Source organism: Lagopus muta, chromosome 1 (genome assembly GCF_023343835.1).
Source record: "Lagopus muta isolate bLagMut1 chromosome 1, bLagMut1 primary, whole genome shotgun sequence".
Taxonomy (NCBI): Eukaryota; Metazoa; Chordata; class Aves; order Galliformes; family Phasianidae; genus Lagopus; species Lagopus muta.
In genome coordinates this window covers 184,974,833-185,001,746 of record NC_064433.1, presented here as the reverse complement: position 1 = coordinate 185,001,746, position 26,914 = coordinate 184,974,833, and the positions used below count along the sequence as shown (strand labels likewise).

At 43.8% G+C, this 26,914-nt stretch overlaps 1 protein-coding gene across 12 annotated transcripts in view; it reads left to right on the top strand.

Annotated features, from left to right (window-relative positions):
• Positions 1 to 26,914, top strand: part of FAT3 (FAT atypical cadherin 3) — a 479,929-nt gene that overhangs the window by 51,718 nt on the left and 401,297 nt on the right. For 9 of the 12 annotated variants that reach the window (XR_007377791.1, XM_048949082.1, XM_048949052.1 and 6 more), the window contains exon 2: positions 3,907 to 4,034. The gene's annotated coding sequence lies outside the window, so the exon portion shown is untranslated. Of the gene's footprint in view, positions 1 to 3,906; positions 4,035 to 12,847; positions 13,632 to 14,002; positions 14,082 to 15,828; positions 15,923 to 26,914 lie in introns of those variants that run through there. The other 3 variants (XM_048949018.1, XM_048949027.1, XM_048949034.1) reach the window with 3 other exon arrangements.

Genomic DNA, 26,914 nt, shown 5'->3' with positions numbered 1-26,914 from the left:
GTCATAGAATCATTTGAGTTGGAAGGGACCTTCAAAGGCCATGGAGTCCAAGTGCCCTGCAGTGAGCAGGGATGCCGACAGCTCCATCAGATGCTCAGAGCCCCGTCCAGCCTGACCTGGAGTGTCTCCAGAACAGCCACCACCTCTCTGGGCAATCTGTTCAGTGCCTCACCACTCTCATTGTAAAAAACTTTTCCTTGTATCTACCTAAATCTCCCCTTTTAGTCTGAAATCATGTCCCCTAGTCCTATCACAATAGACCCTGCTAAAGAGTCTGTCACTGTAGCATTGAATAAGAGCTCTTACCTTTTTTTTTTTTCTTCTGCTTAATATGCAAGGGAGTGGTTGTTTTTTTTCTGATTTTTTTTTTTTCCAGTTAAGCTTTGTATTTATGACCAAAGAATATTTTATCAGATCTTCAGTGAATGTGTTATGTCATAAAATCCAGTAGCTACAGGATCAGATCTCTGAGTTTTTAAGACCATCATAAAAAAAACTGCTGTGGAGAAAAATGAAATGCAGTAGGCAGCCATGAGACCGGAGGACTCTTTGCCCATCCTCATCATCCTTAATTAACTCAAAATCACACTGGAAAATCCTCAAGTAATGTGCAGAAGTGGCATCTAATAGATGGAAATTGCTAAGAAACTTTCAGCTGTCCTCTGGGAATATGCCTCAGCTCTTCTGCATCCGTAAGGCTGCCAGAAATACCCCCCATCACTCTAACACTCTTCTGGCAGATGAAGGGAGAATGACTGGTTTTACAACAATCAAGATCAGATGGTGGCAGATCCGTCATACACTTTCCTATATTAAGAAGTGCACGCGTTGAGAGATAAGCTGTGATCATGCGCTCTTTCTTTTTTTGTTGATTCGTCGCCAGTGAGTTCGTGTGAGCATTGTCATCTATGGAAGATGGAAGGCAGAACATTCAGGTCACTCACTTGTTCTCTGCTTTTTTGTCTCAAATATTCCTAATGTGGTTTCATTGCTGTCTTGGGGAACGGAAAGAAAAGTAGTTTTCTCTTTCACCTGTGTAACACTAAGCAACTGTCAGCTATGGATACGCTTTGATACTTCTCTGGCTTGGAACATCTTGGCCAGAGAGAAAAATGCACCTTTTTCTGCTCACTCTTCGTTTTTCAATGAGAGATGAGCTAATACAATGCTGGCAGGAGGGACTGCCCTTGTTCTGCTAAGATGTATCATTGTAGTTGTGATTGAGTCTTGGAAAACAAAAGCATTTAATTTTCTACTGCAAGAAGGTAAGCTGGGTGAGAAACTGGATAAGAGCACAGGGCATTCCTGTCTGTAGGAACTGCCTTTCTGCTTCTGTCTGTAGGAACTACCTTGGCTTTTTTCTATTTGCATCTTTCTTTGAGGGATTCCTACACCTTTTTGTTGTTGTTTTCCTGTGGGTTTTGTTCTTAGAAAGTACTGCAGAATTTCATTGCTTTATAGATATGTTTATCTGCAGGCTGTTTTCCAGTCCACCAGGAGCAATTGCGAAGTTGCTCCCGCATAAACTTTAAACAAGCCTTATATATCCCTGTAAAATCACATCTCCATTCATCCTGGAAACGCAGAACCTCCTTTTGTCAAACTGTGCTCTTAATCTGGCTGATGTTTGCTACCATCACAGCCATTGTGAGTCATCATCTATTTAGGGATGTAATTTGACCAGAGGAGGTAGACAGTCACATCTACATATAACCTTAATTCATGATGACCCTTGTTTTCCTTCCCTGTCTTGGGCAGACTCTGTCTCCATTCAGATGGCATCTAGCCTGAGATGAATGAATTGGGTGCATGTTCAGATGTGAAAAAGATTGCATAGAAGCGATCATCCTGGTCTCGGTTCCTTTAGGGAGTTTATTGCAGCGCTGCAGTTCAAAGCTTGACTTTTTGCATATCAGTCATGTTTATAAAGTCTGCACAGAAGTGACTTAAAAGGATTCAGAAATTCCTTCTGCTTTGGGACGGTGCTGTGTAGTATAAACTATAATTACTTTCCTCTGCGATAAAGATCCCAGGTCTGCATTCAGGAAACAGGGATGCTGCAAGAACGCAGACGGCTGGTGGTTGGTAACAGCTATCCACAAGTCTGTTGGTGGGGATGTCTGTCCTGACGTTCCCTGCTCCTGGCCTCTCTCAGGCTCATTTTTCAGTCTTTCCGTAAACTGAAGGGAATCTCCATCCAAATGTTCATTTTTTGTTTTCCAAGAGAGGTTTCTGATCTGAAGGACACCTACCTGGCTTGGGGCCTAATCCCAGCGCAGTGCTGCTTTCCCCACATGGTTTGCAAGCCTTTGCTCTGCCATCTCCTTAGCAACTCGGAGCAACCAGCAGCACAGAGCCACGCAGCCCCTGGGGGCTGCACTTCGCTATTTATAGGCAGTCGAGGCTGGGTGAAAATTTCCAGAGAGCTCTGATAAGGCCTCTGAAGGAAAAAAAAAGCCACCTTATGGGTCCTGCTAGAGCACCTGGCTTGGTAACCGTGCCCCGGCCTTTGCACAGGGCTCAGCCCTTACAGTAGAACACGTTCACTCCAGTATGCAGCAAGGATTTTCTATTTACATAGCTGCTAATTAACCTTTCAAGAATCATCCTCTCTGTAATCGAGGTTAGGAAGTGAGATGCAGGTGCAAAAACAACAGCCTGGGGTTATATTGTGTTGTAACAGGCGAAGTCTCAAGGATGATGCCATGTCTGTTGGTTGTTTTTTTTCCAGTTCAGGGCTATGGCTTTGGGAGATCTTAGCAAACAGGAGAGGAAAATATTTTTTCAGAGCTTTGTGGTTAGCTTTTCTAAATTATGTTTCTCCTGGTTGAATTCCACGCTGAAAACAAGATTTAATCACTGGTTGTATTGCTTAGTATTGCTCTGCAAAGGTTTATTGATTCAGCATTTCCCTTAGTCACATGGCTGAGAAATTGAGTAAAGGATGTGTGGTGCTGAGAGCGAGTTGGAGCACTGAAGAAATAAAGGATAATCCATTAAAGTGGGATGGATGGTGACCCTGAGCAGAGCACCTGTTTCCATGAACTCTTTATGTCTGCTGAACAGAAAGTAGTTGAGACTCAGAACATGGCTTTGCAATTACTGGGAGAATACCTCTTTCAGGTGAATCTGAGGAGCTTTCTGGAGATCTCAGAGTTGACATATCTGCACACTTTTTTTCACCTGGCAAAAACATAATGAATGACTTTGATACGGCAGTGGATTTTCTTTCCTCTTTAAACCTTGCATCTGGACTTCTGGTACCAGTGTGGGAGGATTTTGTGTCCTAATCCAAGGGCTTTCCTCCCAGATTTCCTTCATACTCTGCATTCCTTGCCAATGGCTGCTAATGGGAAAAGCCTTGGAGGAAATGTCATTCTGCTTTTTAAATAGGCTTGCTGTATCAGATTAATTGCTGCAGTAGTTCTCCTGGATGCTGTGGCGAGGCAGTACTGTCTGTCTTGAACTGGAGAAGCAAATCTAAAGCAACATTTAACCTACTCCTGTTGATAGGAATGTGGGGATGTCATGCTTTTGTGTGTGCTTACAAGGGGAGAGAGGGAGCCTCTAAGTGCAGTGAGAACATAGGAAGGTGAAGACATGCAATGGATAGGCAGGTTGATTGACAGCCCAGCTGGTGGAGATCTGTAATTGGAAATACGTTGCACATAAATCTTCTGGTTCTTATGGTGAGACATAGGAAGGAGAATATCTGAGCTCTGAAGCACTTAACTCTTTCAGGGCCATCTGGGCAGATGTTCAGCTTTCAAAGTAGCAAGACTATTGGAGTATTTCTCCTTAAAGACTTTGGTTTTCGTTGTAATGAGAAGAATACTGATGGAAGCAAAACCACCATGTGCTCCAAGTGATAGCATTTTAAATATTTTATGTTTGTTTCTCTTACAGAGCAACTTCAGATTATCTTGGAGAGTTCATCTGTGTTTTTGGTGGGAACATCTTGCCCTTACAAGACACATCTTGCACGTGTTGTCTGCCAATTTCATGTCTGACTTACCTGATATGTCTCCACATTGGTGAGTTTATTGCATGTTTGTCCATTTGCCAGCAAACTCTGCAACTGTATTTTAAGAGGTCTGTTCATGTCTAAACATTTATATTCTTTTCCATGAGGCTGAGACTGATTGAATCTCTGCACCCTCCTTCTTCCCCCAGCCCAAGTATGGTTTTGGTATATTTTCTTCTTCGCTTGATTTCAACACTCTGGTGGTTTCCACTCTGCAGTTTTGAATGTATAATTGGTTTCTGGTGACCACATTTTTTCTCATTTATTTTGGTCTGCCTCTGTTCTGCTGCACACATATTTGTCTATCCATTAATGTCAATGTGAATTACAGACGAAAAGCAAAGTGTAGATAAATTAGCAACCACGCAAAACGGAAGGCAGCATTTAATGCTCTGAATTATTTGTGTGGGCATAGGACAGCTAATGAATACCTGAGGATCTGAACAAACGAGCAGTTATGGGATGCAGGGCAGTGCTGTTGAGGTGATTCACAGTGGGATGGCTGGGGAAAATGGCGACTGTATGGGGCCAATGCAACCAGAAGGAATTTTAACACCTACTCTCCTGGCAAGTGTAGTGAGTACATGCAAAAGGAGGTTGTGGTTTTGTAGCCAAGAACTGTGTTTGCTCTAGCATCATTGCTTTTAAGGGAGCAGATGTCTATATACAATAAATAGAAGAATGAATCATAGAATCATGGAATCACAAGGTTGGAAAGGACCTACAAGATCATCTAGTCCAACCGTGAGTTGGACGATGAATTGTTTCCATCTCATTCTATAATGTACTGAGACTTCTCTCGACCCTTAAAATGGTATAAAAATGTCCAGAATGGTGTTTCTCACTGTAAAACTCCAGTGTTTGGATTAGAGCCTTCCTTCAAGATGGGCCATGCTCTCTGCTTCACTGCTTGTGGTAACATTTTATTCATTTATGTCAGAAGAAAACCTTTTGTCTTCAGCTGAACAACTGCTCTGCTTGCTGTGCCCTGCAGAAGCATTATGAGAGGTTCCCTTAAAGGGAAACACTTGGCTGTTTTCTAAGCTCACTTTCAAAGTACTCTGAATTAATTATAAATGAGTAAAGCCGTCTGGCTCTTGATTACACAATTGCCTATCCTGGATTGCCTGTAATGAAATGTAAGCAGGCCCAGTCGTAGTAAAACGGGAGGTGCTTTTGCTCCCTTTCCATCTTATGATGTGAGCTATTCTCAGATCTGCTGTCCTGATTTCTTTCAGGCAGCAATGCTGCCAGTCTTACATTTCTTCCTCTCTCACACTGCTACCCTATTTTTATTAGGCTTTTTTTTTTTTTTGGACTGCACTTACTATGCTCATATCCTGTTATAATTTCCACTGGAGGTGGTTAAGGTGCATTGGTACAGTGCCTTTTGCACTAAACAACCCCGATGTACTTCATTTATTTAAAGCATTCTAAGTGCATGTGGTGTCTAAGTGTTTGACAAACGCATAAAAATACACAGAAGTCAAGCACTTAGCTACCCTGCGAGGATGGCTTCCCCACTGCCTCTTCTAGGAATGTCCATAGACCGAATTACTCATGTAGCACACAGGGGAGACACAAACCGAGATCTGTGCTTTCTGTAAGGTGAGTCTGCCCACATATTTGTGTTTGTGTAGTGATAGATACTGTCGGCAGCAGTTCTTATTGCTACATTTTCACTAGGTCTTCAGATGAGATGTAAGCTAGCTGCAGGTACAATTAGTGGCCTGGGTGCCTTTTGCTCTGTGAAAAAGAGCAGTACGGTGCTAAGAAACCATAAAGCCTTGCTTTGTGCTGTAATAACAGTCCAAACCTGAATTGTGGAGTATAGCGCCCATTGAGCCCAGGCACACTTAAGCCATGCCACACATGGTGGAGATGGAGCAGCTCCTTGGAGCTGTCTTGTAGTGCCTGTCTCAGCCCAGCTCATGGCCTCCTGCTTGCTGACAAACGATGGGTTCGTAATGGCTTATGACAGCAGCAACAGTCTCTTCTAAGGAGCAGCGAGTGCAACATAAATTTATCCTCCTCCTTTCTCTTATCCACTCTTCCTTGTGACAGTTTAGGGAGGTAAAGTAGTTCTAAGGAAATGTGTTAAGCTGTAGTTTTTCATCTCTTCTTGATATCATAAAAATATAAGTGGGATTGTCTAATGATAACGGATTCTCGTGGCTTTCGGTTTCATGCCTTTGATGGAGATACTTGTCTGCTTTTGTGCCGAACGTGGAGCCATCTCCATTGAAATCAAACTGAAGGAAAATGCTCGAATCTTTGTTTTCTTCTTCTGTTATTGGGCAGTTCCTTCCTGCCACCACTGCACTATGATGAGAACATCCCAGTTACCTTTTAATAATTGGGTGCTGCAGCTTATCACCTGCTCCTTTCCAGCTCCCTGTGCCAGGACCTCCAGCCTTGTTGTCTGTTTGTGGAGCATCCTCAGCCTTCAGGGCCTAGATAAAGACATCAGCCCTGCCAGGTTTAGCCTCCAGCAGTCATGGCAACTGGAGGTGTAGTCCTAAGCACAAGTCTCTTTAAACATCCATTCAGTTCACTTTGGGAGCCCTCCACAAAGTGGATGTGAGTTGTCACTTGATACCATTTATCAAATAAGGCAGAACTTGGAGAACATCTCTTCTGAAGATGACAGAAACTGTGGAAACTATAAGGCAATTATGCTAATCTGCCTTCTCCCAGTAAAAGGACCCTCAGTCCTTTTACTGCTGGAAAGCTGCTAGAAAGGGGCAGTTTTTCAAAGAGGTGTCTATGTATTTTCTCAGCCTTACTCTGTAAGAGGTAACTGAGGCATCTATAGGCAAACTATAGATGAAGTATTTGTCTGGAAGGAAAAAAAAAAAGGAATGTAATTAGAAAATTGATGCCAGAACAGTGGAAAGTAAGAGAGATTTCAGAAGAGAGTTTTATCATTTTGCCTATTCAGTCTGCAGCTAATACATTTGAGCTACAGGTTGACCAGCGACCCCCACAGATGCCCCTTGAAATTTAGGAGCTGAGCTTGGTGGTACGGGAAGCTCTCACCTTCTGGTGTGCTCAGAGTCCTCCTGCAAGCTGTGCTATCCATGTGAAGGCTCTCAAAGAGGCATCCACATATAGCAGGAAAGCTTTCAACTACTCTTATGGAACATACAGTCTAAAAATGGGAGCTGATGAGGATTTTGACTGCTTGACCACAGTGACGGGGTTGCAGCGGTGCAATGTGCCAGCACACTTCATGCTGGGCTGAGCTGGCTTGCAAAAGGCATTCAGAAAAGTCGGTGCTAAAATAAAACTGGAGAAGGAATAAAGTATGCAAGCTTGCCGTGAGCAGGAGACAGAAATCCTAGGCATTTGCAATCTCTTGCCAAATCCATCCATCTCTTTTCCCACATTCTCTCTCCATTTCTGAAGAATGATACTTAGCAGTTACTTTCTGTCTTCAGAAGTAATAGATGTGAGCAGCTGTGACGTGGCAAGGTTTTACATTTAAACTGTTATTAGCAAGTGTTGGAGGTATATATTCAAGCAAAGTGACACTTAAAATACATTCCATGTTATATGTCAGCATCCTATAGAAAGGCCTGATGGATCAGTAACCAAAATTAGCTGTGGAGCCATATCATCATATGTTGTTTTTTTTTTTTTCTGGTTTTCTTTTTTTTTTTTTTCTTTTTCCTTGGAATAACAGACCACCACATAGCAATTTACTTAGATATTTATAATGCTTTTATTCATACTTATTTTCCCACTCCAGTATCTGGACCCACGTTGGTGGTTTTTCAGCAGGGAGGTGCTGATGTGTCCTGACCAAGTAAGGGCTCTTCTGGCTGTGTGCTAGGATGCCCTTCTGTCTACATCTGAGACAGCTTCATCCCAAAGCTGCCCTATTGCCAGAGCAGGGGGGGAAGGTTTCCTTGCTGTAGAGGAGGAACTCTTTACAGGGAAAGGTGTGTAGAAAAACAGTTGAAGGAGAGCTGTTATTGCTTCCCATGAACATTACACTGCATCTTTAAGCAGTATCATTAATGAGATGTGTGCATAAACATGCAGTGGGATGGACTACATCCTGCTGACCATGGAATTATCCAGGGCTTGACATGCAGGAGCTCTGCACTGCCGGCTTTGAGAACCACAGCCAGACACTTAAAGCTAGGAGTAGGAATTTCTTCCAGCAGTTCTTTTCTTTCAGTTTGTTCTAAAAGGAAGGAGCTGCATTTACAGTGTGAGTGTCCGGCTAGCTTTAACCAAGCTTGCCTGGGTGGTGATGTGGTCACCCTGGAGGCCTCTGGGATGCTGTATGGCCTGGGCTTCCTGTTGGGTCCCCTGCAGGAGCAGGTGGAGCGGGTGCCGTGGCTCCATTCAGGAGTGCTGGGCCTCTGTGATAAATGCCATTGAGAAGGCACTAACCAGGCCCTTCTACCTAACAGCTGCAAGTCACTGAAACCCTGTTTTCAGATGGGAAATTGCCCTTTTATCATTGGTATTCACAACATAATAGTGCAGAGCATTAGTCAGCTGAACCTCACCATGGTTTATTGTGTAGTTGTAAATCCTAATTATCTGACTAACATTCTCTGATGTTAAGTGCCTTAAATGGTTGTTTTTCCTTTATTTTTTTTCTACTTTTTTGTGTTCACTGTTTATTCCAGTTGTAAAATGTAATTAGAAATTAAAAAGAACAAAGCAAACCTCAAAGCCTGCTGATGTAGATTAAAATGAATCATCTCTTGAAAGTGTGTGTAATCCAATCTCTGCAACCTGATACATCTCCTCGTCATTTGGTAAATATTTAAAATATCCAGTGACATTTTTTCACATTTTGGACAAAGACCACATCACCTGTATTCAATATTGTTTCTGAGTACCGATGTTTTGAAGCTATGGTTTATTTAGTTACTTCTTTTTTTTTCTTTTTTAATTTTTAGTGTTTGTCATTCTATACGAAACCAAATATTAAAGGAAGAAAGAGAAGCCTACCAATTTATTTGCTTTTTAGTAATCCAAATGAAATGAAAAAGAAAACCTAAGCAACTTTAAATGCTGCCAAAGGCTGTAGTGTTTGAGAGCAGAACAGTTGAATTAGAAGGTTTGGATAACGGACAGAGCTGTTGCAAATTGCTTTACACCGCGTATCTTAACATAGCTAATCTCTTACGTTTGCAATTTCTGTCACAGGTTCTTGAGCAGCATCCAGCTAGATTGTACTTCTCCAAAGAGTGTTGTAAATGCTGACACTTTGTATAGATTTTGATAGAGGAAAGAGGAAAATCTTTATTGCTTTTGCTCTGGGTCCTATGGTACATCCCCATTAACAGTCATTAGTTCCTGCCCTTGAGCAGTAAGGTAACTGATTTCTTTCTCTTCTGAAAGTAACTGACTTCTTTCTTTTCTGGTAATGGCTCTTTTTCTTTGCTAGGTCTTTTTGGCTTGGACTTCTGTTAAGTACTCTTTACACCTCCTGTAGCGCTGGCTTGCCCGTGGATAAAAACAAATTCTGAGAAAAAGACACATTCTTCCTCCAAATTCTATTAGGCTGCCCCGTGGCTCATCTCATCGTTTTGCTGTCATTGGAGGCTGCTGGATGGCAGCTGTGGTGGGGCTGTGTGCTGAGAGAGGCTCATGGCCTACTCCCAACTCCAGCAACGCCAGCAGTACCAGCATGGCCTCCTCTGCTGGGAGCAGGGAGCCGGGGCTGCACTGCGGCACTCACAAGTCTTACCTTTACCACATCTTTGCCAATAATGTGGTCTGATACTCATTTTGAGAAATAAGTATTATTATTTTGAGAAATGTTTCCTGTTGGGTTTACTTCACACCTGTGAGTTATCCTGTGCAATTCTCCACTGGCTTGAAACGTCCTACCAAAATGGGACCGTGATTGTAATCATGGAATGATATTTGACTTATTTTCTAGTAAAATGGATTATGATTTTTTTTTGTTCGTAATAAAACCTGTCAGCATACACACATGCATATTTTTTAAATAGTACAGGAGCTCCTTAAGTACCATAGACTGTGCTTTGGCTTATGTGTTAGAGTAGACTAGGATGACAGTGATTTTTTTTAGGGAACAAATCGTTTGACTTTCAAAATATGTCAAATTTAGTTGCTTGTGTTTGAAACAAGAACTGTCTTTGCAGTTAAAGGACTTGAAAAGCCTGGAATCAGTTCCCTGCTATTCTCCAGCACTTCTTGCATCTCCTTGGGGAAGCAGTTTAGGCTTTCAGTGTTCAAATCATCATCTCTAAAATGGAGATAATAAGACTTTCCTGGTGCCTAAGAGTGTTGAGATGACAGATCAACTGATGGATCGCTTATGGGTTCCAAAAGCACTTACGATCCCCTCTGCAACTGTAAACATCAGCCTTTCCCAAAATGCATCTACCCACTGGACGTCTTCAGCCTGGATGTATTCAGTGGGTTATATTCTTACACTGTTCTTCTGTGAAAATAATTTGCTGGGATGAGCTTCCCCTACCTTTAGTTCTGTTGTGGTGGGAGGCATTCTACACAAGGCTGAAGTTGCTTTGGGGTCACTCAGAACCATTTCACACTGTCTCCTAATTTAGGGTAAGGAACTGAAGGCGAGTGTAGTTGTGCAGACTCTGGATAGTCAGGCTGGTGTTACCAGTGATCATTTCAAATCCATCATCTTGTGGACCATGTTTGCTGCGCTGTAGTGTTGGGTCAATATCAACTGTGAAGAGGGTCTGCAGCATTTTCTGTGATGTCCTGAGGATGTTTCTATGTTTTCCCCTCCTTCAGATTCTGACCCAGAACTACCCTGCTCAGTGCTGTGTTACTTGGGGATATTTCCTTCCTTACCTTTCTTGTACCAGAATCTCTACATCAGCTGGATTAAACTTGTGAAGTCAATAAATGTAAAATATAGCATCTTCCTCAAGTGTACAGAAGCCTGGAGTTACTGTAGCTCAAAAAGCACTAACTTAGTGTGCATAAGTAATTTACTGGTGCTCTTTTGGGTCTTCTCCTTGCCTGGTGGGATCATAGAATCACAGAATATCCCGAGTTGGAAAGGACTCATAAGGATCATCAAGTTGGACAACTCCCGGCTCCACACAGTACCACCAAAATCAAACCCAATGTCTGAGAGCACTGTCCAAATGCCCCCTGAACTCCAGCAGCTCGGGGCCGTGCCCACAGCCCTGGGCAGGCTGTTCCATGCCCACCGCCCTGTGCTGCAGACCCTTTCCCTCACCCCCAGCTGCTCTCCCCTGTCACAGCTCCATGCCGTTCCCTGTCGCTGTCACACAGAGCAGAGCTCAGCGCTGCCCTCCACTTGCTGTGAGGAACATCTTATTAAGAATCATAAAGAATTTGTGACAAACAGTGCGGCACGTGGTGGGGCTACCAGTAGTCACTAACTATCAGGATTTTGTCCTGTTCTTGTTTTTTGTTGTTTTTTTTTTTTTTTTCTCCCTCAGCTAGAAGCAATAACCTTAACATTATTTAATTGGAAGCTTTGTGAGTTAATTAACTTAACTCTTCACTGCCTTTAGTAGCATGGTTTTATGAGTATTTTTAATTGATCTTACTCGTATGGAAATGCAATCTTGCTTTAATTTAAGAAGATGGATACAAGTCACTGGTCAACCCAGCTGCTCACTCAAGGGTGTTGCTCAGTGCTATTTATTAGGTTTGGTTTGAGGATTATGACCACCCTAGAAACAAAAAAATGCAAAACAACTGCTGGTAGAGAAATGCTGAATTTGTAAGCAGTTTCATTGCTGGGTGTTGTTAGGTTGAATTTGTCCTGGCCCCAGCACAGAAAAAAAAAAAAAGAAAAGGAAAACCTTTTCTTTTCCTCTCCCAAACAAGTAGAAATCTGGAAAGGGACATTTTGACCTGAGAATTTCAGACAGGTTGGATTTAAGCAAACAAGCCATTCATTCCTAGATTAATGGCTTGCAGGCAGACTCTATCAGTTGTGAACTGTATTGTATTAATTTGCAGTGGCAAGAGTTAATGCTAGTAATTGCGTTTCCTCTATAGAGAGAGCCTGTAGTAGATTGTTTTTACGTGGCAATCTGTGATTGATAGATCAGGGAAAACACGACCAAAGAAGGTTACTGCCTCCCAACCACTTTCCCCTTCAGATTAAAATAATTTGCAATTTGTAGGGTGGCTGCAGCACGTGCTGTGGGAATGAAGCAGTAAACACACTAGGCTGCATTCCCTTCCAGCAGCAAACGTCTTAGTGCATTTCTTTCACCAAACCAAACCAGTCATGTTGTTGGGAGCCCATTTAAAACAAGTGTGCTGGCAAAACAGCCCCCAGACCCCTTCAGCAAACTTCCTGTAGGGCCAGGCGGCGGGCCTGATGAAAGAGCGCGTTTGTGAACCTTTGGATTCCTTCCATTGATTTGTAAATCCACTTTAATAAAGTACTGGCGAAGCTAGTGAAATGAGCAACTGATGTTCTGCTTCTATCAAGTTTCTAACAAATATCTGATGCAGCTTGTGGCACTGGCGCTGGCACGTACTTGTTTTATTTCCCCCCTCCCTACCTTGGATCGTTTTGAGAGCTGGGGAGTAGGGAAGTAGGAAAAAAAAGCACCCAAATCCCGCTGCTTCCATCAGCCACCAATTACACGGCAGCTTTCTTTCTCGGTGCTGCTAAAACTCAGCTTATTTAATATCGATCATACCAAGGAGCCTGCGAAGTATGGTGTTAATTGGGTCCACTGGAATCCCTGCCCATGGGACCAAGAGCTTCCTAGGCAGGAGGCGGAGGGAGGCGTGGGGAGGAGGGGACCCGCTGCGCGCCGCATGAGATGTAAGTGCACAGACACAGGGCTTCTGCTGCCTGCGCTGCAAAGCAGTCGCGGCATTTCCCACCCACCCCCCTTTCAGAAATTAGGCAACTCATTTCATTTCTATTCTTTCTTCCCCCCGTCGGGCAGTTCATCTGGAATTAACAGCTCTTTCACATTATTTTTCTTCCTTTTTCTTTTTTTTTTTTTTTTTCCCCCTTTGCAGAGCTTTTTTTTTAAATTTTATTTTATTGTTTTTCTTCTCCTTTCTGCAAAGCTGCAACAGCTCTGCTTTGAAAACTGCTGCCCCAGAGTGCAGTTGCTTAGCTGTCCTGTCAGCATTGTTCTAATGCTCATTCCATATGTATGTCACATAGGAGCAGTACCCTCCTCCTCCTCCTCCTCCTCCTCTCTCCCTTCCCCCAATCCATGCATTTGAATTTTTTTTTCTTCCTAAAGACTGATTTTTTTTTCCCAAGGAGCTTGCAAACAGGGAAATTCAAACTGCACGATCCTGTGCCGTGGTTAGTTCTGCAGCCAGGACCAGATTTCTCTTACAAAAAGTGTTTGCTCTGTTCCTTCTTTCCCTTGCTCCCTCTTTTTCTTCTCTGTAAGCACAAAGGCTTTTAAACCCTAAGATCTGTAGTTCTTTTTGCTTTTTCTTGTTACCGTGACAGCATGTATCTCTGTTGCTGAAGAATGAAGCAGGCAGGCTGGAGTTTTTTATGTTCAGTGCTTTTGGGACCACTAAGGAGCAGTCCGCAGAGAAATATGTACAGCAACTGTGCCAACTGAGTTTCTCGTGCCTGTTATCTGTCACTTATTCTGACTAAAAGGTAAGGGATTCTTTAATATTTTGTTTTTTCTTGCTAAGTCTTTGTGCATTGTTTGTGCAGTGTCATTTGACATGTGCAACTAATTGGCTGGTGAGGGAGGCGGGCTGGGAGGATTTCTGCGTTAAGGTATTACATACGGTTTATCCAAAGAGCTGTAGAGCTCCTGACATCCAGAGGAAAAAAAAATCTTTTTTGAGGGGGATTTTTTTTTTCCCTTTTTCACCTGAAATGCTTCTTTCCGCCTGACTGTCCCTAATAGAGCCATAAGGCTGGGACATTATCACTGCTGCTCATCTTCACTGCTCCTTTCCCCACCTAGAAGCACACAAGGCGCTGGCATGCGTGCGCATGTGTGGGGCAAGGCATGTCCCCTCATACATGGGAATGCCTGGCAGCATGCACATTCTTCTCCTTTGGTGTAACTAACCGTCTTCAAGCACTCTTTGCAAGGTAAGAATGCCTTAGTTCAGCATGCTGCAGCTTATGCCTGTTTAAAATTATTACTTGGATTACAGTGCACACTGTGGAAAGTTATTAGTTTCCACAGAGACCCAGTTTAATTGGGGGTATGTGTGCTGTGGTTCTGTTCTGTGCTTTCACACAGCCTGAAATAGTATTTTTTTTCTTACTTCTTGCGAGGAGTGAAGTTTACACTTTCTGCTCAGCGTAACAAATGAAGTTAGAGCAGAAATGGAGTAAAGCTGCAGAGGAACATAGCCTTACAAGGCTCTTCAACTCAGCCCTGAGAGTCAGGAGAGAGTTGACTGAAATATTTTTTTTGAGCTGCACTGTAATATGCAGAAATGTTGGTGGGAGGGCATCTTCACCCAGCAGAAGTAGCAGCAAATGGTGCCTAGACTGCATCTTTATATCTTCTGTGTTAGAAACCTTCATCCCTAACGTTGGTGTGCACTGCGTTTCTGCATGTGTGTATGCTGCAGCCTCTTGGTTCAAGAGGGCTTTGTTTTATGAAATGTGTTTTAGGCTGGCAGGCAGGGGAAGTGCACTCCGTAACTGTCCCCTCAGCTGTAACACCGTGCATTACTGGCCATTTTGGGAGAGGCTCATCTGGAAGACTTTGGTTTCTTTCTTAGGCGTTTGCCTTCTGTCTTACTTGCTGGCTGCTGGTTCTCTGCCGAGGAAATGCATTTTAAGGGTGTTTGTTTCTTGTACTTTAAAATGAACAGCGGTGGAGACGGCTGAGCAGCCTCGTTTGCTAACACTGCCTTACCTTGAGTGCTGTATTGCTTATCAACTCACCAGGAATGCCACCAGACGTGTAACCAGTTTGACTGAAAAACAGTCTAAAAATCCAAAGTATGAAGGAGGAGAGAGAAGTCCTGTCTGAAGGCATCAATTTCTGTCTTTACTGTAGCTGTTTATAATGTCATTTCCAAGTCAGCTATTTCCTAACACATACTCTGGAACTGTGTTTTCCCATGATTGTTGCTTTATATCAGCACTGAGAAAACACTCATTTAGATAACAGGTTTTCATTGACATCCTTTTTATAATATGGAAAGGAAGAAGCAGTAATAAGTTAAATTGGCATCTGCTAATTATGCTGAATACAGATTGCAAGCTCCGCGAGTCGTCCCTTTGCCTTAATGCTGTTAGCATATTTTAGCACTGGCAACCAAAGGAAGGAAACTTGAGTGCTTGTGAAGAAACGTGAAGTTTTTTAAGTTTTTTTATGTTTGTGTGCTGTTGTCGGAATGGGAGAGAGCATCACATGCAGTGCAGTGCGTGGTGAAATTGATTACAGGTCATTGAGACGTTGGCTCGCCAGGTGATCACTAGATTGATTTTGACCCTCAACCGGAGCTACCAGATACATAACTTTCCCTTTGGTCAGGAAAAGTTGGAGCGTATCTTTGCTACAAAATACTCAAATCTTTCAGGTCTCTGAGAAGCCAGTAATTTCGTTCCGAACTCCCCGCGCTGACTGCAGGTTCTGCTCACCTCGCGGCCCGGCTGGCAGCTCCCGGGGCGGCAGGAGGGCCGTGCTGCTGCCGGCTGATGGCAGCGTGCCGTGGGGCCGGGATTTGGCTGCCTCTGCCCGGGGACCGCTCCGACGGCAGCGGATGGCTCCGCCGCTAGAGGGGAGGCGAGAGCTGCGTTGTGGTAATGCGGAGCGTGTCAGCGTCGGGAGGGTGATGCCTACAGAGAGCTTTGCGGCGCCGAACGGCCGAGCTAACTTGGATGCTCCAGATGCTGGGAGCAGCCAGCGATGGCAGTGAGAGGCGTATGGGCTGGTGCAGCCCTTCTTCGAGGATCTCCGTGCTTTTTGGGTAAATGACATCTGTTACAAAGTTAGATATTGCAGAAATGTGTCTACTCTTTGTGATGAAAGTCCCTTGGTTTTCTGAGTGCTGCTGCATGCAACCTCCTCCTGCCTGGGCTGGGTGGGAGTGCAGATTCACCTTTGTGTTTGGTGGTGGAACTTCCTGCTATGAATGTGGCAAAAAGCAGGAGGCTGGGAGTTGTTTCTTTGCTTCTTGCACCTCTAGATGGCTATGGTATGTTCCTGGTTGCTCTAATTGGGGTTGACTGGCAGTGAGTGGTCCATAGGCATTGGCTTGAAATCTCAGAAATGTCTCTCTTTCCCTTGTTAGCTGTTGAACTTTCTGTATGCTCATACTTCAGAACTTCTACCAGGTCATGATTTGCTGTAAGTTTCATCCCTTTCAGTCTTTAACTTAAAGCATTGCCACCGGATTGTATGTCAGAGAAGGTAGTTTCAGGGAAGAAGAAATTTTTTACTTATTACAGTTGTACAGTGGAATGAGCAACAGTACAAGAAAGACATCGAGGCCCTGGAGCGTGTCCAGAGAAGGGCAACAAAGAAGTGAAGGGTCTGGAGCACAAATCTTAGGGAGAGTGGCTGAGGGAGCTGGGATTGTTCAGTTTGGAGAGGAGAAGGCTCAGGAGAGACCTTATTGCCTCTCTACAATCACCTGACAGGAGGTTGTGGTGAGATAGGATGATAGGCATCTTCTCCCATGTAACAGTGATAAGGCAAGAGGGACTGGCTTCAAGTTGTGCCAGGGGAGGTTTGAGTTGGATATTAGGAAAATTTCTTCTCAGAAAGAGTGGTGAGGCATTGGCACAGGCTGCCCAGGGAGGTGGAGGAGACACTATCATAGGATCATTGAGGTTGGAAGATCATCTGGTTTTCAACTGTTCCTGGAGGTGTTCAGAAACTGTGGAGATGTGGCACTGAGGTGGGTGAGCATGGTGGGGGAGGGCTGACAGTTGAACTTGGTGATCTTAGTGGTCTTTTCCAACACTTAATGATTCTATGATTCTATGACTTTATGATGGGCACAGCAGGATGTATCCTGCACTCAGAACTGCTGGGCTGAGTAGGGTGGGAGAACTCCGCATCAGTGGGTCCTCCAGGTCAAGGTGAGCTTTCCTGGGGTTGGGAAGCACATGCCTTGAATACTGCTGTGCTGTGCTATGGCAGAGCTCTCACTGCGGTTTTCTTGTAAGCCTAATTTTGCTCAAAGTGATGTCAAGAGTCTTTTTAAGAAAGATGTTAGGATTTTGGCTTCAGTTTTGGGTTTCTTTACTCTCTTCTGTGTATGTGTGAAATACAAAGCATATTTAATGAACAAATACCTCAGATGTTTCCAAATTAATTAAAAACAGCTCCACATCTGGAAAAAATCCAGTACCTTTCATGGATGGCTTCAACTTCATCTTTTCTTCCTCCTGTGAGAAGCCCTGAGAATATCCCCGTGTGGATGCTTGTGAGAGCCGGAGTGGTAGAATCCAAGGTTATTTACAAAGGAGAGAGATCTGAGGCCCACTGAGACCAAAGGGATCTCAGCCTGTATTCCAGCAGTCTCTGGGTAAGACCCAATAACATGTGAAATTATATAATATACCTATGCCTGGACAGATGTTTTCAGGGTATCCTGACTTGAGGGCAGCTATGCAAATCTTACTTAGAATGCGTCATTTCTCATGGGTTCAACCGCTGTTAATTCGTGCAGATTTCAGTGGGACTTGAAGGCACCACAACAGAAACAGCATTTTTGTAATGAACTTTTTTTTTTCTTCTCCCTTCTATTTCTCCAGAAAGAAAGAAAACGATCAGATTTTTCTCTATGGGAATGTTGTGATTTAAACTGACACAACTAAGTGACCTAAAGATAGGCTTATTGCATACATAAAAAATGCAAGGCTGGGTTGTTTGAACTGCATTAGCATCAGAATGAGAAACTGGGGGGTGAGCTGGCCGAGGTGGCCATGCAGAACTGGAGAGGGTTATTCTTTGGAAAGCCTCTGAGCTGGGAATTCTTTTCTGAGCCATAGATAAATAAATCTGTGTCCTGAGCAATTAATGAATACTGAAGCCTGGGTAAGTTGAAGCTGTTTGGGATATTTTAAAAAACCCATACGGTGCTTTCATTAGTGTTGTAGATTTCTATTTTATTCCAGGTGTGCATGTTGTTTTTTGTTTTTTTTTTAACCTTCTTTATTTTTGCTTAAAGATGCTGATGAGAATGGTTGGGTTTTTTTTTCTGCCAGTGCTGTACTGTAAAACCTTTGTTAACTCCCAGATCAGTTTCAGCATGTGTTGAGGGAAAATGCTGCCCCTGAAACTTTTGATCTTCCAAATACAGATGGGGATTGCAGACAGCTTTGTGCTTACAGTGCCTCGTCTTTGGAGTTGTGCTCTAGCTGCTCCTGCTCATTACTCCAGGGGTACCAAGAAAATAGTTTTGCAGACATTGTACTGTGAGTGTAAAGAGAGCTTTTCCAGGGGATCTTGGTGTGTTTTACGGACCAAAACTAATTAAACCTTACAGCATTCACTGCAGGCAGATAAGCGTGAACGACAAGTAAACAAGCTAAGATGCACTGTGGTGAAGAGCTCAACTTTCTCATGATAGAGACTAGTGATATTCCCATTGAGTGAAGAAGAGCTATAGGTGCCTTGTACCACTGGAAGTGAGGTCGCTTTGGAGACAAGCTTAATGGAATCAGTTACATTTGCAGTTCTGCATCTAGCATCTGCCTTTCAGAGATGCAAAAGAGTTAAAATCTCCTCACTTTAACACTTCTTGCTGGTGAGTTCTCAGTGAATCAGCACAAGTAGCTTCATTTTGGAAGGGCACCATCCAGCTTGGCCTTGAACACCTCCAGGGATAGGGCACCTACAACCTCTCTGGGCAGGCTGTTCTAGCACCTCACCACTCTCATAGTAAAGAACTTCCCCCTGTTCTCCAACCAAAATCTTCCCTCCCTGAACTTAAAACCATTTCTCCTTGTCCTGCTGTTATCTACCCTTTGTTGGGTAGTTGACTCCCTGTTTTTAGGCTCCCTGGAGGTACTGAAAGGCTGCCATGAGGTCACCCCGCATCCTTCTCCAGGCTGAACAAGCCCAACTTTCTGAGCTTGTCCTTGAAGGGGAGCTGTTCCATCCACTGTGTTAGAAATGAGTAGTGAGAGAAGGCTACAGCCCTAATTTATATGGCCATTTAAGAAAATGTCTTAGGCAGTAGAACCAGCTATAACGGTTAATTGGCTAAGATCATTTTGTGTGGTATTTGTAAATGAGCTTCAGAGCTTGAGAGGATGAAGAAGCATCAGACTTCCACAAGGCAGCTCAGGAGATGGAGCTGTTTGTAGAGGTGAGGAATGAGGTTCAGTCCCACCAAGATCTATGAGAGGGGAGGTGTGAGAAGGGCAGCAGAACTTACTGGGAATGTAAACATCTCCAGAATGGTATGAGACCGTCCCCAAAACAGCAAAGAGAGAGGTAAATGTGTTGTCTTCAGGTCTGAGTACAGACGTCATGGGGATTGTGACAGGGAAGGAGAACAGCTTCTGAAAACCAAAGAGACGGGGCTCTAAAGAAGCAGCAGCACAAGGATGATGGAGTCTTCTTTTTTTGTCATACAGCTTAACTCTTGACAGCATCAAATAGAGCATGGAGTTGTGTGACTGTGCGCGTGCCTTGGAGTAGCAGCTGGGAGTTGGATGACTTAGCACTTGGCTTCTATTCCTGAGGGCATGTTGGAAATACTGTAGATAGGGTAGGTTATGTACTTTGTTCTCATAAAGGGTGTTACAGTTGTGGAAAAGTGCGAACCGAAGAGAATTCAGTTCTGCCAGGGTGAAAAGGTCAGAGAGAAAGCTTACAGGGGCATGTTAAAGTGTGTGCATTTATAAAGCCCTGACATGCACTGGAAGGGAAGAATACCAGAGTTCAGCCACACAGTGACGGAGTGGTTGAACCTGACCAGAACTGCTTTATATTCAGTTGTTTGTTGGGTGAAATAAGCTGCCACAGAAATCAGGAGAATAACTGAATGCTTGTTGGAGTGGGTTTCAGGCCACTGGGCTCCTGAGTAGTGCGGAAGGTTGCGGTATTTCTCTTGTTGCACATTTCAGTTCACTGAGAAGTGGGAAGGAATGACAACATCTCTGCTCTGTTTGTTGCTGGTTATGCCATTTAATTAATGCCTATCATTACAGATTTTTGAATAAGGCTCATGAAGTTGAATGGCTTGGAAGCTTAGAGAAACCTCCACGTACCAACTCCATATGCACATGCTAAGAAGAGTCTGTGCACTGCGGACAGAAAGGCTCTTTATGCCAAAGTAGCTTGTTAGCTTTTTGTTTTGAAGCTGCAGCATGTCAAAGCTATCAGGGTGTCACACTAATAAACTGGCCAGTCCCTGAGCAATCTACATTCTCGGGGGTGATTTAGTAGGTGCATTTATACAGTAGTCTCCAACTTCATTACGACGCCGTTTCCCTGGATACTCAGCGTTGTGCATGTCATTACGACAGGGACATTAACAATGCTTGGTGGCTGTCATATGCTTTTAATAAAGTTTTTTCTACTTACTGATTAATGGTCCTCCTTTTCCTTTAAGTTTTTACATTAAAGAGAGAAAACAAAAGGGAATGATTTTGTCAGCTAATTTGCACAATTTCCTTTGAGCCAAAAACAGGGTTTTTTTTATAAAGTGTGGAAATCCTACGTGTTATTTGTGGAGTTGTGTTGCTGAATGGGTTTCAAATGGGAGTCAAAGTGCTACTGTTCACTACAGCATCAAATTCAGACTGTTTGGGAACAATCTTACAATAGCAGAGAAAAAGCTGTTCAAATGCTGGGTAGTAAGCATAATTTGTTTTGAGTGAAAGCATTTAAATACTTCATCTGTCTATTTCAGACTCTTGATATTTTGATAGTGTTCAGTATGTTTCCTGAAGGTGCTTTCTTCTTTGCACACACCACGTTGGTTGCCCTAATTCTGGCTGTTATTGACAAACAGTTTGGGCTGCCATGGACATGAGGAGGATGCTTCCCACCTGCCCGAGGACCTGCTCTGTCTCCCTTTGTGGCTGTTTGTGATAGGGGAGCTCAGGGAAGACAAAATTCATAAAACAAAAGCAAAACAAACCCAATAAAAGTGGAAAAAAAAAGTAGAAAAAGGGAAGAAAGAGGTGAATCTGGAAGCTGCTTTGGTGGTGATGGTGGCTTAACCTGCTGTGGTTTGCAAGCTGTAATGCAATGGATGTGGATGCCTAAGAATAACAAGTCTCAAATTCAGCTGTGCCTGCAGTTCTCATGAAGGAGTTGGCAGGCGTCAGGCTGTGGTAGCTGGCATCAGAACATCTCCTGGGCACAACTGCAACGATAACAGCAAATGAGTTTAGATGTCTCAGGATGGGTAGTTAGTGGAAAACAAGGGCAGCTGGGCATGGTGCGATGGGTTGGATGTGTGCATAGCCCTGCTTATATTGCAAGTGTGCTCACTTTCAGGAAGCACTTCAAAAGTTGAGCCAGTTATTTTTAATGTTAAAAAAGCTACTTTGTTTATGTTCCTACCGATACTTTTTCTCAGAGAAACAATATATATGATAGTTCATTTTATAAAATAAAATCATGTTTTCCCAAAGCCAAAGAATACACTAGCATTGGAGCATAAATTCTAGAGACGTATGTGAGGTGGCTCTTTTACAGTATTCTCAGTTTTGTCGTAGTCCTCGCAGTGACTTTCATATGCCAAGAGCTATTGAGAGTCTTCTTTTATTATATTCAAACAAATTTTCTCTTTATTCGTAATAGTTAGTTTCGCAAGTGTGACACGCATTCTGTTTTTTCCTTTCTGTATGGATTTGTGATATTGCTAGATTTATTTTAACAAGCAGTGTATGGGAACTGCTGAGTCACGGCCTGAACCTCTGATTGATCACCTGAGGCGAGCCATGAGTCAGCTGGAGGAGCACAGGTGAGGGCAATTCACCTGTGCTGCCTGGCTCCACCCCTCCTAGACCTATTTAAGAGTTGGCTACCAGTAGGGAAGGATCTCATTTGGAGATCTGCTCTGCTGGAGTTTTGTAAGTGAGCCTAGGATAGGGGTAAGCTTTCTATCTATTCTCTTTTTTGTTATTATTATTTGTGCTAAGCTCTCTTTGTTTATTTTGTAATAACATCTTAATATTCATTGATGATACAAGCAGCTACATTGCTGTTTTATGACTCTTACTTTTTTGTTTTTTACTTTCATCTTAAAAGTACAGAGAAAACAGTGCAGTCTCAACTCGTTCTAAATCTTCCCTGATGACTTTGATTTGTGACCTGAAGCTGTGTGACACACACACACACACACACACACACATATATATATATATATATACACATATATATATATTTTTACCTTTCTGGTGATTTTTCAGGCGTCAGATTGAAATGGCAGCTGACTTCCGATCAGTGCACAGAGGAGAATGAGGATGAGCTATATGCAAGAAGTACCTTGATAAGCAAAACTTCATTTTCAAGTTGAGGTTCTAAATTCAGTAGTAAAGAGTCTCACTGGATGTGAGTTAACAGCTATATTTAGTCTGGAATCCTTTCGTTCTGGGGACTTTGAGGTGAGTGACATGTTCCAGCAAACTGTCAGCATGTTGAGGTTAAAGGAGGAGGCATGAGGAAGGCGAGGGTAGAGGAACCAAGCCTGACCCTGCTGCATGTGTTAGGGTGATTACCCTAACCAGTGCTCAGTGTACATGTGGCATGCATGGACTTTGAGAATTTGAGTACAGGCATTGCAGCTTGACTTTAGGTTGCAGATGATTCTGGCTATGGGAGAAAAATGAAGTAGGGTAAGGCATTAGGAGGTGGCCCTCTTCTTCATGACCTTCTTCTGTGAGATGTAATAACCTCAAAATGCGTCAGGGGAGGTTCAGGTTGGTTGTCAGGCAGAACATCCTCTCAGAAAGAGTGATGAGGCACTGGCACGGGCTGCCCAGGAGGTGGTCCAGTCACCATCCCTGGAGGTGTTCAGGAACCATGGAGATGTGGCACTGGGGGACGTGGTGTGTTGGCACGATGGGGCTGATGGTTGAACCAAATGGTCTTAGTGGTCTTTTTCAACCTAAGTGATTCTATAATTGTATGATTCCTGGTGATTACCAGTTTCAGCAGCATAATGGAGTCATGGACTCACAGTCATGATATTGTTGTTCTTGTTATTTATTTTTAATATTACTTGTTTGCATTTCATGATCAGTGTCTCTAGTTAACTTTTGAAGATTTTGGTATGATTTGTCAAACTAAAGACAAACTGCTCAGCTGTGAATAAATCATGCGATTTCAAAGCTATGCCACAGCAATAGGATGAGAAGAAGAATAATTATTTGACCTCTGGTTTTGAAAATGTAGCCCTGTAATGCTGGCGAGCGCTGCTTTGTAAGGAAACCTTCCTACCCAGACTTGTGCAGGTACAGTGAGCAGCACAGGCAGGCAGTGATGGCTGGCAGCAGGAGCATGTTTGGGGTTTTCCTATGTGGGTTGGAGCAGGAGGCTTGCAACATCAGTGCCTGTTTCCTGATCTGGAAATTGGGATGAGTTGTATGCACTGATCTGTCTGTCAAACGTACGTGAAAATCATGGAGTTCAATGGCAGCATTTTTGAAATAGATACAGACACTTGGGAAGCAAAGCTTTGCTGACAGTCACTGAATGTGAATGCTTTAGGAAAATCCTGCATCTGTCATGATGTCAAGAGGGGGCCAGCATTCAGCTTTGGAGCAGTTGCTGCTTCCCCGTGTGCCTACGTGTGGGGTTTCCCATGCACCCCATAGTGCCCTACTTGTTTTAAACACCTTTCTTGGAGAAGGGGTGGACCCTAGCTCTGTAAGGCTGCTCTCACTCACTTCCCATGCAGGAATCCTATTCCTTTTAGAGGGAACTTCACCCTTCTCCTAAGGTGAAGAGGACTAAAAATATAAATTACTTTTTTCCTTTTCTCTTTGGTATGATTTTGGTATATGATTTGGGCTCATAGATACAGTGATACTCTTTATTAGGGTCTGTCTGTAATGCCATATATTGTAAAGGCAGTTTCCCATGATGATTATCAAAACTCTGAGTTAAGAGATACCTGGTTTAACCGATCACATGCTGATTGCCATGAAGATATTTTCAAATACTGTACAGAGGTGTCTGTCACCTCCAGGACATAAATAACTTGTAGATTGTAGATAATCATGCGGCTAGCTGGCAGCTTATGGGTAACCTCTTTTCTGTCTCAGAAATAACGGATTGCTTGTTCCTCATGAGTTTTGATGTTTCAGATTCACATTCTAAGCTCTGCGCCTGATATCATTCAGTGTTCTGGGAATGGTCTTTCAACTCATGTTTATTTTGGAGTGTTGTTTATTTGTTTGCTGGAAAACTGATTGGCAGTTAATGGTTTTGCTATGAATAAACAGAAGCTAACAATTTGGCTTTAAATGGGGATCTCTGCTCTTTGGAGCTTGGAACTGGGATGTTCCCAAACATGTAGCAGGCACTGAATCCCTGCTGTGGTGATTGGACTCAGACAAGTTGGGAAGCTGAAGTTGTTTGAGTTAATGTTTTGTTAGATAAAATGTTGTTATCATCTCAAATGTCTGTGCATGAAATAGCCATTGGAGGACTAGAGTGGGATAGAAGCATGCGTGGTTTCAGTATAGGGAACTTTCAGCATGCAGAAGACTTTCAGTGCTTTGCCTGTCCTTTGGTGGCTGATGGTACCATAAGCTCTTCACAGAGAGAGTAGTGAGATGCTGGAACAGGCTGCCCAGAGAGGTTGTGGATGCCCCATCCCTGCAAGTTTTCAAGGCCAGATTGGATGGGGCACTGGGCAGCCTGGTCAAATATTAAATATGGAGGTTGGAGGCCCTGCATGTGGCAGGGGATTGGAGATTCATGATCCTTGAGGTCCCTTCTAACCCTGGCCATTCTGTGATTTCCCCTGTGCTGCAAATGCAGGTCTGTCCTGGCGCCATCACCACTTCCATGTACATCAGAAACAGCATGTTACAGTATCCCATTGAAAATAATTGGCATCTACACCATCCATGGATTCAGATTTTTTTTCATGCAGGTAACATTCCAAGGTGGTCTGTGAAGGAAAGTTGTGTTCTTGTGGTGCTTTGGCCTTAACACATAGCCTGGAAAGGAAATCAGTGGTTTTCTGTAATAGCTTTGTTGGGTTTAAGACGCACCCATCACTTTTCTATTTTAGTCAACAGTGTGGATTCTACTTAACTGAGAGAAACTGTGTTGTCTTGGGCCCAATGTATCCATGCTTTGCTTCTTACTTAGGCAGGTTAATCAATTTGCATGACCTGAATGTGTGTAATTTTAAAAAGTGGTGGCTGTGGCCCTTTCTCTAACTGCTGCCTGTTAGAGAAAAAAATTCCTTTTGCACAGGAAGATGCAGAAATTAGTGACTGTTTTCATCACTGGTTATTTCCATTTGTTTTATGTGAACATCTGATGGTGAAGACTGGCTCCAAATTGTCAGAGACTGATTTATGTCAGGTAGTTTTGGGACATTGTGTTTCAAAATGGTTGCTCAGCATTGCCTAGAAGTCAGCTCTGTATAAGCATCGTCAGTTGGCTGTAGACACCTGGGTTGCTGCAGAAATGGAGGCAGAACTGAGACATGTCTGCACTCCTGTGACATGAGCCAGTACCCTGAAGAAACTTGCCCTATCGAAAGGACAAAGAACACTGCTGAATCTAGGCTTTGTTCACAAATACCAAACTTGCTGAGAATCCCAATCAAAGTCTAAGATTCCTGTGTTTAGAGCTTGAATTCTTTTTCCTATGTGACACAGCTCACCCAGAATCCAAGAATAACATAATTGTAGGACTTGGAAGGAACCTATAGATATCGAGTCCAATTCCTCTGCAAAGCAGGCTGCACAGCTATGTCTTGAGATGGGTAGTGGATATGTCCGTAGCAGGAGAATCCACAAACTCTCAGGGCAGCTTGTACCAGAGCTCCCTCACCTTCACTGTGAAGAAACTCCTTGGGACACTGGTGCAGGACTTAAAGTGATCTAGTTCATGTCTGTTAATTTCCTTCATTTATATGTCGGAAAGAAAATAAAAGAACAGATGATAGTACAGACCGAGAGATTTGAACGTTTGCTTTGACATCCCGTTCACTCTGGGGGACACTGCATGACCCCACTGGGAGGTAGGTTCCCGCTCAACATGTGCTCTCTCCCCTGGGGCATGGCTGTCTCCGGACACTTCACAGCCACCGATGCCTCTTTTATCCCTGGCCCACCGCCCTTCCTCCTGCCTAGGAACATGCCCCCAGTCCCCGAACAGCAGCGCTGTCCTGCACCAATGCCTTTAGTGCTGCCACTGTCCCGGACGCACTGCCACCACAATGACACAGGCTGTGGAAATGATGATGTTATTTATTTGATGACTGATGGAAAATGGAGGTGATGATCTGGGGGAGGTTGGTGTCCACCCAGTGGAAGATGTTGTTGTCATCGCAGGTGCCTTCAGCGCCACCTTTGGTCACCATTTGACCCACAGGCTGCCAGGTGGACAGAAGCGCCTTGTGGAAATCACTCTGTTCGCGTTCTGAAGCTGAGGCCGTTTGTTCCGTTCCCTGGAAATGACAGGGCATGAGCGCAGAGAAAGGGATGCAGGCTCGTTTTGCAGAGCATCGCCCTGCAGGGCTCTGATTCTTGGGCGGCTTTTCCAGCGTCCCAGGACAGCTCGGGGCAGCCCGTGGGGCTCAGGGCACCTCCGGCAGGCCCCGTTTGGCATGGGAGTCTGGGCTGGCTGTCAGCCCTATGGCTGGGCAAGTGTCTGGGGAGAGCTGATGGACCTCCGGAGGTCTGCTTTGCTTGGAAGCCCTCACAGACCAGACCTTTGCGGTTCCCTGCTCCCCACCCTCAGTCCGTTCTGTGCAGTATGAATCCCGAGCGCTTACGTGTGCCTGATGTCTTCAGAAATC